A 10340-nucleotide genomic window follows, 5' to 3' on the forward strand; every position below is an offset into this window, starting at 1 on the left:
CTTTGCTCTCATTTTTTAATAACACAGATAAAATAATGACAACGATTTTTATCTTCACCCACTTTGGCCTAAATATCCGCCATACTTTTTTATATTTTGTTACCTTGAAAGGCTTTGTCTTTATAATAGGGAAATTAGTTTGACTGTACTGCTCAAACAACTAGCAAAATAGAAAAACCAACATGACAAAGAATTGTGATAATATTGTGAATCGTGATATTTCAAAAAAAAAAAATCGTGACATTTTTTGCCATATCGCCCACCCCTAGCTGAGGGGAACCAAACCCATACAACCCCCCCTCCCCCCCAATTTGCCCCTGCCCCTCCGGAGGTCTATGCACGCCACTGATCTCCGGCTCCGCAGCCGGGCCAACCAGCGAACAGAGGGCGGGCTGAGAGCCGCGACGTAGACGCTAAGCGCCGAATTTAAGATTGTAGTTTAGGTGAGGGAAATCGCCGCATACCTGTGTTTACAGCGGAAGTTCGAGGTGGTTGAGCCGGCGAATAACATACGTCATAACCAACCGTTATGTGATTGGCTTACGGGTACACCAATGATTTTAAACTTCAGACAAGCGCCTGCCCACAAGAAAAACGCTTGTCAATTATGCCCTTCCAGACTCTGTATACGAAGCAAAGCGAAGAACCCGCGAGAGTGGAAGAGCTCCGGAGAACATCTACGCTGTGTGTCGATGCACCTTACAAGAGAATAAGACCAGCATCAAGGTAAAAATATATGTACATTTGTCTGTGTGTTTGTGTCAGATTTTTGCACACCAGTTTACCTAACATTAGTAACATTTACTCTTTAAACTAGTTTTATGGCTAGCTGCCTTTCTATTTTTAGAATTAGTTTGTTATAGTTTTTAATGGAATTTAAGATTTACTGCATTTTTTTGTATTTGTGTTTTAAAGGCAACTGCAATGAAGCATCAAGAAAGACATGAGCAGGCCAGCCACCCTGAGACTGATAATTCATGGTAAGAGAACAGCTATGGTTTTGAGAGATTTGTGTATTCTGTATGAGGTTTGCCTTTTAAAAGCGTGTTATTTCTTCTACTTGTTTTTCAGAGAAGACTTTTCTGTCAAAGTGGATGGTGAGCAAAAATGGTGGCCACGTTTTGGAGAAGCACCTGGGTTTTGCAGATGGCTATGTATTCTTTGGCTGCTTGTCTTTTTTCCCCCATTATGTTTCTGTTGCCTAAAGATTCTTTGTGAGGATGAATCCAGAGGACATAAAATAATGCACTGCAAAAAAAATGGTGGAGATGCACTGTTCCAGCATTGGAAGACTGTATTTTTAAGTGTTATACATGCAATGTTTTAAATAAAGAATTTGATATTTTGTAATTATTGTGTCTGTTTTAATTGAATGCCAGTAGTACCTATGTAGAGTAAAAATAAAATGAATTCTATATAAAAATGATCAAATCTAATGAAATCTATATTAAAACGAATGAATTACAGTAGTATACCGATAAATCAAATACAGTTTGCTACTGTAAATCTTAATTACAGTAATTTACTGGCAACATTGTTGCCAGTAAGTTACTGTAAAAACCCTTTGAAATGTCTAACAGTGTACACAGACAAAACCAAATTAAACCCTGCGGCTCGTGACGATACATTGAGGTCTTAAGACATGAAACAATCAGTCTGTGCAAGAAACTGAACAGTATTTATATCAGTTTTTACCTCTGATCCACCGCAATGTCCAACTGTCCTGAGCGCGTTGACAACATCCGACGTGTCAATGTGCTCTGGCATAGTAGACGCATGCGCTGAAGGATCTAAACAATGAGTGACGTATAAGTGCGACAGATCGCCTCTGCGCATGCCTCTATAAGCCATATCACACCAGCAGCAAGAGCAACACAGGAGTGCTGTTTGTCCCGAGTGCAAATGTGATTTTATATAACAGTACAGTAAATAAGAAGTTAATATTGTGTTATATTTTAAACACAATATTGTCTGTTTTTGCTCAGTTTTGCCAACAAAAATATTTCCTAAAACCACAGCACAGCAGAAAGGTTGAGCGTCTCCGAGCAAGAGGTGTTTAGTTTCTGAATGAATCTGCGTTTTAAACGAATTGTGTGAATCAATGATTCAAAGCCCCATTCATAAATAGAGAGAGCTGTTTACTTCATTCCTGAATGAATCAGCCGTTCGAATGTACGAATGACTCATAAAGACATTTACCGCCACCTGCGGGCATTTTAAGTTTCATTAAAAAAAAAAAAAAGGGAACATAAATAAAACTTTCAAGGAATAGTTCACCCAAAAAATGTCAATTATGTCATCATTTACTCTCAAACCTGAATAACATAAAATAAGGTATTTTGAAGACTGTTGGTAACAAAGCTGTTTTGGTTACCAATGACTTTCATTGCATTAAAAAAAAAAAACTGACATGTTTCTCAAATTATCTTCTTTTATGTTCCATAGTTTATGTTAGCCTAAACGTTTTTGTTTAATGAACATTTTAATAAATTTTATGTTGAATCAAATAAAATATTTCTTTCGAAAGCTACTATTTATGATGTCTACTTAATACTTTCTCATTTAACACAAAAATAGCATTAAATAACCTTTTTGGGGTATTTTCACAGCCAAATGTAATTTGCGATTAATTAGATTAATTAATCGACACATTGTGTAATTAATTAGATTAAAAATTTTAATCAACAGCCCTAATATATATATATATATATATATATATATATATATATATACACATACATTGTTATATATATATATATATATATATATATATATATATATATTAGTGCTGTCAAACAATTAATCGCGATTAATCGGATCAAAAATAAAAGTATTTCTTTACATAATATATGAGTGATACTGTTATTTATTATGTACATATAAATACACACACATACAGTATATAGTTTGAAAATATTTACATGTTAATACATATATATATTCATATTATTATATTTTATATTATATAAATATATTTAATATATAAACAACATATTTTTCTTAAATATATACATGCATGTGTTTGTATTTATATATACATAATAAATAACAGTACACAGTACACACTCATATATTATGCAAACAAAAATATATATGTGTGTGTGTGTGTGTGTGTAGTACATGTTTAAAAAATACTAACACTTTTAAATAAAATTAAAATGAAAACAAAATATTATTATGATACTCAATGATACTAAAATAAATGTTTAAATGTCAGAATAAGCGCATCTTGAGCTCTACAGGTTTAGATGGGTGTCTGATCCCTGTTATGAAGCACTAGATGTTTCTTAAAGATATAGTCCACCGTTAAAATTAAAACCCTGTCATCAATTATTTACCCTTATGTCATTACAAACCTGTATGCATTTCTTTCTTCTGTGGAAAAGAAAAGAATGTTTTTGAAAAATGTGGGTTGCCAAATAGTTTCACTCATTGACTTCCAAAATTTGGACACAAAATTCTGTGGAAGTCAATGCGACCTGAAATTATTTGGTATTTTAAACTGAAGACTGAAGTCAGAGCTGTTTGATTACCAACATTCTTCAAAATATCTTCAACAGAAGAAGGAAATTCATACTGGTTTGGAACAACATTTATATAGTTGAGATATATATATATATATATATATATAATATACTTAAATGTGGATGCCACTAATTTGACATAAAACTACCAGAGATCTGAATTAATCTTAATGTACTTTAGTCATTCAAGGATGGTTAATCATCTCGCTTATATCTGGCACTGATTGTTTTACCATTATAGTCTGTGAAATAATGCTAGTTATGCCCCATTTGCCTTTACGACTGACATTTTTAAATATATTTTCAAGAGCTTATTTAAAAATTAGGTCATGCAGTTTTTGTTTTATGATTGTGGCACCGTTTCCACTGCTATATGCCAAAATGGTGGCCAAAGCAGCACAAATAAGTGAAGATGTAACCGGCTGGCATGAACAGGTATTCTGGAGTCATAACCTTCCAGCCCAACACCTTTCATCAGCACGCTGCTGCCATCTACTGGCTAATTATATTGTTCATATCAGTGTGTGACTGCAAAAATGAGCCTGAAGGAGTGTGATGGTGAGCACAGCACAATTCAGTGATGTGTGAACCTTCTGTGTAAACAGTATTTCAGTAAACAAATCTTGTAAAGAGAGAAAAAAAGTTTTATCAGTTAAGCCTTCACCATAGTAGCATCCGTAATTCTATGAATATAATCTTGCAATGTATTCACAGTCATTTTATCTATGGATCATATATTGTTCTTATGCCAATAACAAAATGTATCTTCTATCAGCACTTCCTTATATAACACCAGTCGCCATTTTGCACAGTTGCACGCCTAATAGTTTTATTTTGTTCTGTTGTGACAAGAGTCACTGTCTAAACAGACCTCAACACTATGTTATAAAGCCTCAATTAGTCATGATAATAGGATGACAGTTTTGCATTCTGGAAGGGTAATGGCTTGTTTTAATTGTGCATTTGCATGAGTGCGCTCTGGGTGGAGGTGAGAGGTGGGCCTCATATGAGAAACATTTACTCAGCACTTGATTACAAAGAATAGACACACTTAATTGTTGAGAATTGAATAATGAGCCTTAATTCTATTTATTGGATTATGGAGCCTTTTAGCTGTCCCCTGCTGATCGTTTCAAAGGACGCTCAGGTCACACAGTATTGTCTGATTGGGAGGCGTCAGAGGTGAGCAGGTCTTTGGAGACGTGGAATATTAATGAGCTGGATGTCTTCATTGATCAGCCTGCCCATGTAGCCATATGATCACTCAGACACAGAATCAGTTTGTCAATTGGAAATGGGGATCTCTGTGAGGATCAGTGTTATTATGGTTAATAAATTTTTGTTTTTAAATCTGAAAAAAAAAAAAAAATCTGTGTTCTGTACTGTTAATTAAAAAATAAAATACAGTAAAATAAAAATAAATAAAATACAATTAAAATAGCCATATATTATTAAATAAACTAAAACAAAACAATTAGCAAACACTTCCTTAATCTCTCCCTGTTCTACTATTTTCTCATTCATGTCTGAAACTTTGCATTACTAGCACTTCTTGTGTTAGACAACTTTGTGTTTTACAATAAAATAGAAATAAAAATAAATAAATAAATTCTAAATTATTAAAAACAAACACTGTAGGTTTATATGATGCTGAAGAGCCAATGAAGGCCATATTGTTTGACCATTCATCTAAATATTTGAAAGGATATGTCCCATTTAGTGTGGTTATGGCCCTGGTTTTCTATCAAATCTCAAGCAAAACAGATGCTTTAAAGTACTATATAAAATAGTTTTAAAATGAAATGAAATTTTGAATTTTGAAATTAAATGCTAGTGAACTGCATGGCAAGGCATGTATCTGAGTATGATGAAACCTCATTCAACAAATGAACACTAACACGCCTGTAAAAAAAACTGAATTGAAATAAAAAAAATTTTTTAAACATGGCATATTATAAAACTTTACAACCAGCCTGCATTAAACATAAAAATTCCACAAAATAAACAACAATAACAACAGACTGTAAGACCATTGAACACATTTTTAATGATACCAGTTAACACGTTAACTTTGGCAGCCCTAAAATGTTAAATTACAAATTAAATAAGCAGAAACTGAACCAAGACTAACAATTATAGAGTAAAAAATAAGAAAAAAAACTAAACCAAAAACACACATTGACAGTGAAAAAGAAATAAAAAGTTAAATTGTGTTGGACTTCCGTCAAACACAGTCAAACCTCTACAAATGATTCAGAATGCAGCGGCACGACTGGTCTTCAACGAGCCCAAAAGAGCCCATGTTACACCTCTCTTTATCTCCCTGCACTGGCTACCAGTCGCAGCTCGCATCAAGTTCAAGTCACTGATGCTTGCATATAGAACAACCACTGGCTCAGCACCCGTTTACTTGCACTCTCTATTAACAAACTACATCCCCTCCAGAAATCTGAGATCTGCTAGTGAGCGACGCCTCGTGGTACCATCACAGAGAGGCTCAAAATCACTCTCCAGAACATTCTCGTTCACCATTCCTGGCTGGTGGAATGATCTTCCCACCCCTATCCGGATTGCTGGATCCCTGTCAATCTTCAAGCAACAACTGAAAACTCATCTCTTTCGATGGCACTTGACTTCATCCTAAACTTAAAAAAAATAAAAATTCTCTTTACTTATTCCTTCCTTTGGTAGCTTGTATTTATTTGAACAATGCCTGAGACTTGGTGTTGCAAGCACTTCGTCTGTCTGATTGCCTCTTCAAGATGAATCGCTTTATGTATTCCCCAATTGTAAGTCGCTTTGGATAAAAGCGTCTGCAAAATGACTAAATGTAAATGTAAATGTAAATTATTTTCCACTCAGTGTGATTAGGGTGCTGGTTTTTATATCAAATCTTTAATTCTCAAGAAACATAAATATAAAACTCAAAAGGAATTTTTAAGTTAAATGCCAGTGGATTGCATGGCGAGGCATTCATCTGAGCATTTTCACTGGTTATGTAGTTGCTGTGCATTTTCCTTGTGGCTTGATTAAAATTACTATCATTGTGTCAAAGCGTGTACAGTATGAAAATGGTGTATTGTTAGTGTGAAGATGTGTGATGACAGCCACCGGCTCCATCTAAAGCCCTTCCCCCCTTTATCTTCCGCTGCTCAGACAAATCAATGGTGAAATGAATTCTGATTAACCCTAAGCTCACTTTTTTGCGGTCAGAGCAATGTACAGCGATGGATGTATGTCTCGCTGGCTGTAATTCGTCTGAAATCCAATTACAATGAAATCATAGTGGAAAGACGCTAAGCTGTAACACTCCAAGATGAAAAATGAATCTGGAGAACGTTAGGTTTGCTAGAGCTGTTTGGCGAGGCCGTCCAGTACTCGAGTGCAACCTCGGTTAGGTCATACTCGCTGGAAACGCACATTACGCTGACATTAGCATAAATGGGTTATCGATTCTCATTGAAGTTAACCTTCAGTTCTGTCCTGTGGAATTAGGACCGGAGAGCTTGTGTAGGTGTGCGCATGTGAGCGAGTGACAGTAATGAAGATGTGACCTTTCGGGTTGATTCCTCCTACCCCCGACAACCCTCCAACGAGCCGCTCACCTCTACATGTGCGCCCCTGTGTCACAGTGTCATCCGCTCCATTTCCAGACATGTAGTTTTCTTTCACGAGCTGTCAGCGAACACATCTCTCAGCTTCAGGCTTCTCAAGTTCTTGACAGGAATTTTTGAAAGCCTGTCTTAAAGGCATAAGTCAATGTCCTTCCCATCATGGAGCGATGGGAGAGGGAAAAAAAGCGAGGGATGGGTTGGGGAGGGGGACATGCAGCGGAGACTGACCAACGAGGAGAGGAGATCAGTAAATAACAGTCACCCCAGGGGCCGTGTCTGGGGTGCCTCCTCATCTGGCCCCCAGTCAATTTAATTTAAATGTAAATTTCAGGGATGCGTGGCGTTAAAAGGCTTATATTAGCAAAAAGGGAAAAGTTAATGAATGTATTTCAATCTCTGTAACCACACAGCCTTGCTCATTTACCTCCCGGAATATATGAGTGGTGCTGCTCGAAATTGGGAACGGGGTAATATACGCGCTCTCCAACAACCCACTTAAACCAGCCTTCACAATCCCCTATCCAGTCCATCATCTCTGGTTATGCGGAGACCGTGTTTGAGTTTGACTGTATATTAAAGTGATGATATTACTGCTGCATTTTTTTTAATGAAAACCTTAAAGAAATGTCCAGGTTAAAAACTCAAAACCAAAAGATAAAATAATTTCATCTACCATTATGACCCTTAGTTTTTATTTATTTTAGTGCTGGGCAACAATTAATCGCGATTAATCACATCCAAAATAAATGTTTTTGTTTATATAATATATGTGTATGTACTGTGTATATTTATTATGTATATATAAATACACACACATGTATATATTTAAGAAAAATATGTTATGTTTATATATTGAATATATTTATATATAATATAAATTATATGAATATAAATATGGACATGTAAATACATGTAAATATTTTCAAAATATATACTGTACGTGTGTGTATTTATATATACATAATAAATATACACAGTACACACACATATATTATATAAACAAAAACTTTTATTTAAAAGTTTGTGAATAATAGTGATTAATCATGGCCCAGCACTTATTTATTTATTTTATTTTTTATTTTTTATTATTATTTTTTAATATGTAATATTTAAATCTATAAAATGTTCTACATATAATATACATAATATATGTTATATACAGTGGGGCAAAAAAGTGTTTAGTCAGCCACCAATTGTGCAAGTTCTCCCACTTAAAAAGATGAGAGAGGCCTGTAATTTTCATCATAGGTATACCTCAACTATGAGAGACAAAATGAGAAAAAAAAAATCCAGAAAATCACATTACATAAGATTTATATGCAGTACCGGTCAAAAGTTTGTGAAGGATCATGTGTCTGTGAGGACTGGAGTAATGGCTGCTGAAAATTCAGCTTTGCCATCACTGGAATAAATTACATTTTAAAATATATTAAAATAAATAAAAATGCTTTTAAATTGTAATAATGTTTTTACTGCATTTTTTTGTTTTTATCAAATAAATGCAGCCTTGTTTTTTTATTTAATTGTTTTATATATATATATATATATATATATATATATATATATATATATATATATATATATTATAAATGATTTATTACTGTATAATGTTACAGTAAAGAGAATGAGACAATTTTGCTTTACAGTAATGAGAACTAAGGTGTGCTGTAAAACTAAACTAAATCAAATAAATAAATAAAACAAATTTAAAAAGAATTTACATAAGATTTATATGAGAACATGTAATTCGAAAATATAGCAAATAAGTTCATTAAAATTTGATTTTTTAATTTTTTTATTTTTTGCTCAGATTTTTACGGTACAATGTAACCTGGACACTTGTTCATGAGACTCACCCAACTAGCCTGACTAAGCATATTTTATGCTTTGGATGCTGATGTCTCCACCAGGGTTCTTAATTAGTGTAAACAGCCAAATGTCATTGCTTGTCCTCCATCTGTAGGTTTAGCTGTTGAACAGTATGGCTATGCTGCTGCACCAGCTAAACCAGCACTAACCAGCCTGCACCAGCATGGAAATTCATGCAAGAGAGAAAGAGGGGGATGCTGAAAAGACATTGGTGAGGAAGACAGCGAGATTGAGAGGATGGGGGAGGTGAGAGAACGGACGAGCGGAGCAGTCTTAGGAAGAGGGTTCACAGGCTAGTGCCTACTTGGAATTCAGGTTGGTTAAAATTCTGTCTGCATACAGTATGTGTGAATTGGAGAGCAGTCTCATCTAATAGTGCTAAGGCTTTCCTCACAGAGTGCCAACAGCAGGAAATGTTCATGTCAGCTCTAGTGAAAGGCCTTCCTGTGTTATTGCAATACACACACATTCAGTAAAGCAGGTACTGTCAAAGAGTTATGGAGTAATAGCTATGGAGTAAAATCTGTCCAATGCTAATTATTCTGCACTTCTCTGGCTTCTTCTTGAAATAAGAAGAATTATTCCACCCTTTTATTATAAAGTAAGAGATTTAATATTTTAATTTAATGGTATTTATTTATTTATTTTTAATGAAGGTCACTTTAAAACTTTCCTGGAAACTTTTTACCCCAACTTCATCAATTGCTTTTGCTACTTTTAAATGCCTTTTATCTATAGATTTATTGTTTTATACTGTACTTGTCCCATACTTTCTATCTTTAACAATGAAATTATACAGAAAATTATTACAAGTTTAAATTATGATAGTCAAACAAGAGTGAAATAAACAAAAACTATCCCAATATTTAATGTGTGAAAATTATTTCTACCAGAATTTCTCCAACAGTAGTGTTGTATTAGTATCATTTAATACTGTTATAGTTTTTATTCATATTTTGAATGCATTTTTATCTTTATATTTTCTGTTTTCATTTAAATTTTAGTTAAAGGTTTATTAATTTAGTTGTGTGTGTCTGTATAGTTTTTATTCATTTTTATTTCAGTTTTAGTTATTTTAGTACATCAACATTAAATTAGAAATGTTGCCTTGGCAACTAGCTGAAATGAGAAAGGTTTTGTTTTATTTCAGTTAACGTTTATTATTATATTTGTTTGGCTTTAATTTAAGTTTCAGTTTTAGTTCTAGTTAACTATAATAACCATCTTTTTTGTAATAACCACAATTAATTCCTTTTGAAGAGCTTGAGGTGAAAAATTGTAAACAGATTTGTTTTCGTAAGTGTAATTTCCAGTCAAGTTGTAACTGTCAAAT

The 10340-nt window shown here is 33.9% G+C and overlaps 1 long non-coding RNA gene across 1 annotated transcript; it reads left to right on the forward strand.

The window, feature by feature from the left end:
- The first annotated feature begins 611 nt into the window (after positions 1-611).
- On the forward strand, positions 612-1226 carry LOC131522780 (uncharacterized). The gene is made up of 3 exons (XR_009266637.1): positions 612-726; positions 916-980; positions 1072-1226. It is a non-coding gene; the product is annotated as an uncharacterized LOC131522780 (long non-coding RNA).
- The last annotated feature ends 9114 nt before the right edge of the window (positions 1227-10340 follow it).

Source organism: Onychostoma macrolepis, chromosome 17 (genome assembly GCF_012432095.1).
Source record: "Onychostoma macrolepis isolate SWU-2019 chromosome 17, ASM1243209v1, whole genome shotgun sequence".
Classification (NCBI taxonomy): Eukaryota; Metazoa; Chordata; class Actinopteri; order Cypriniformes; family Cyprinidae; genus Onychostoma; species Onychostoma macrolepis.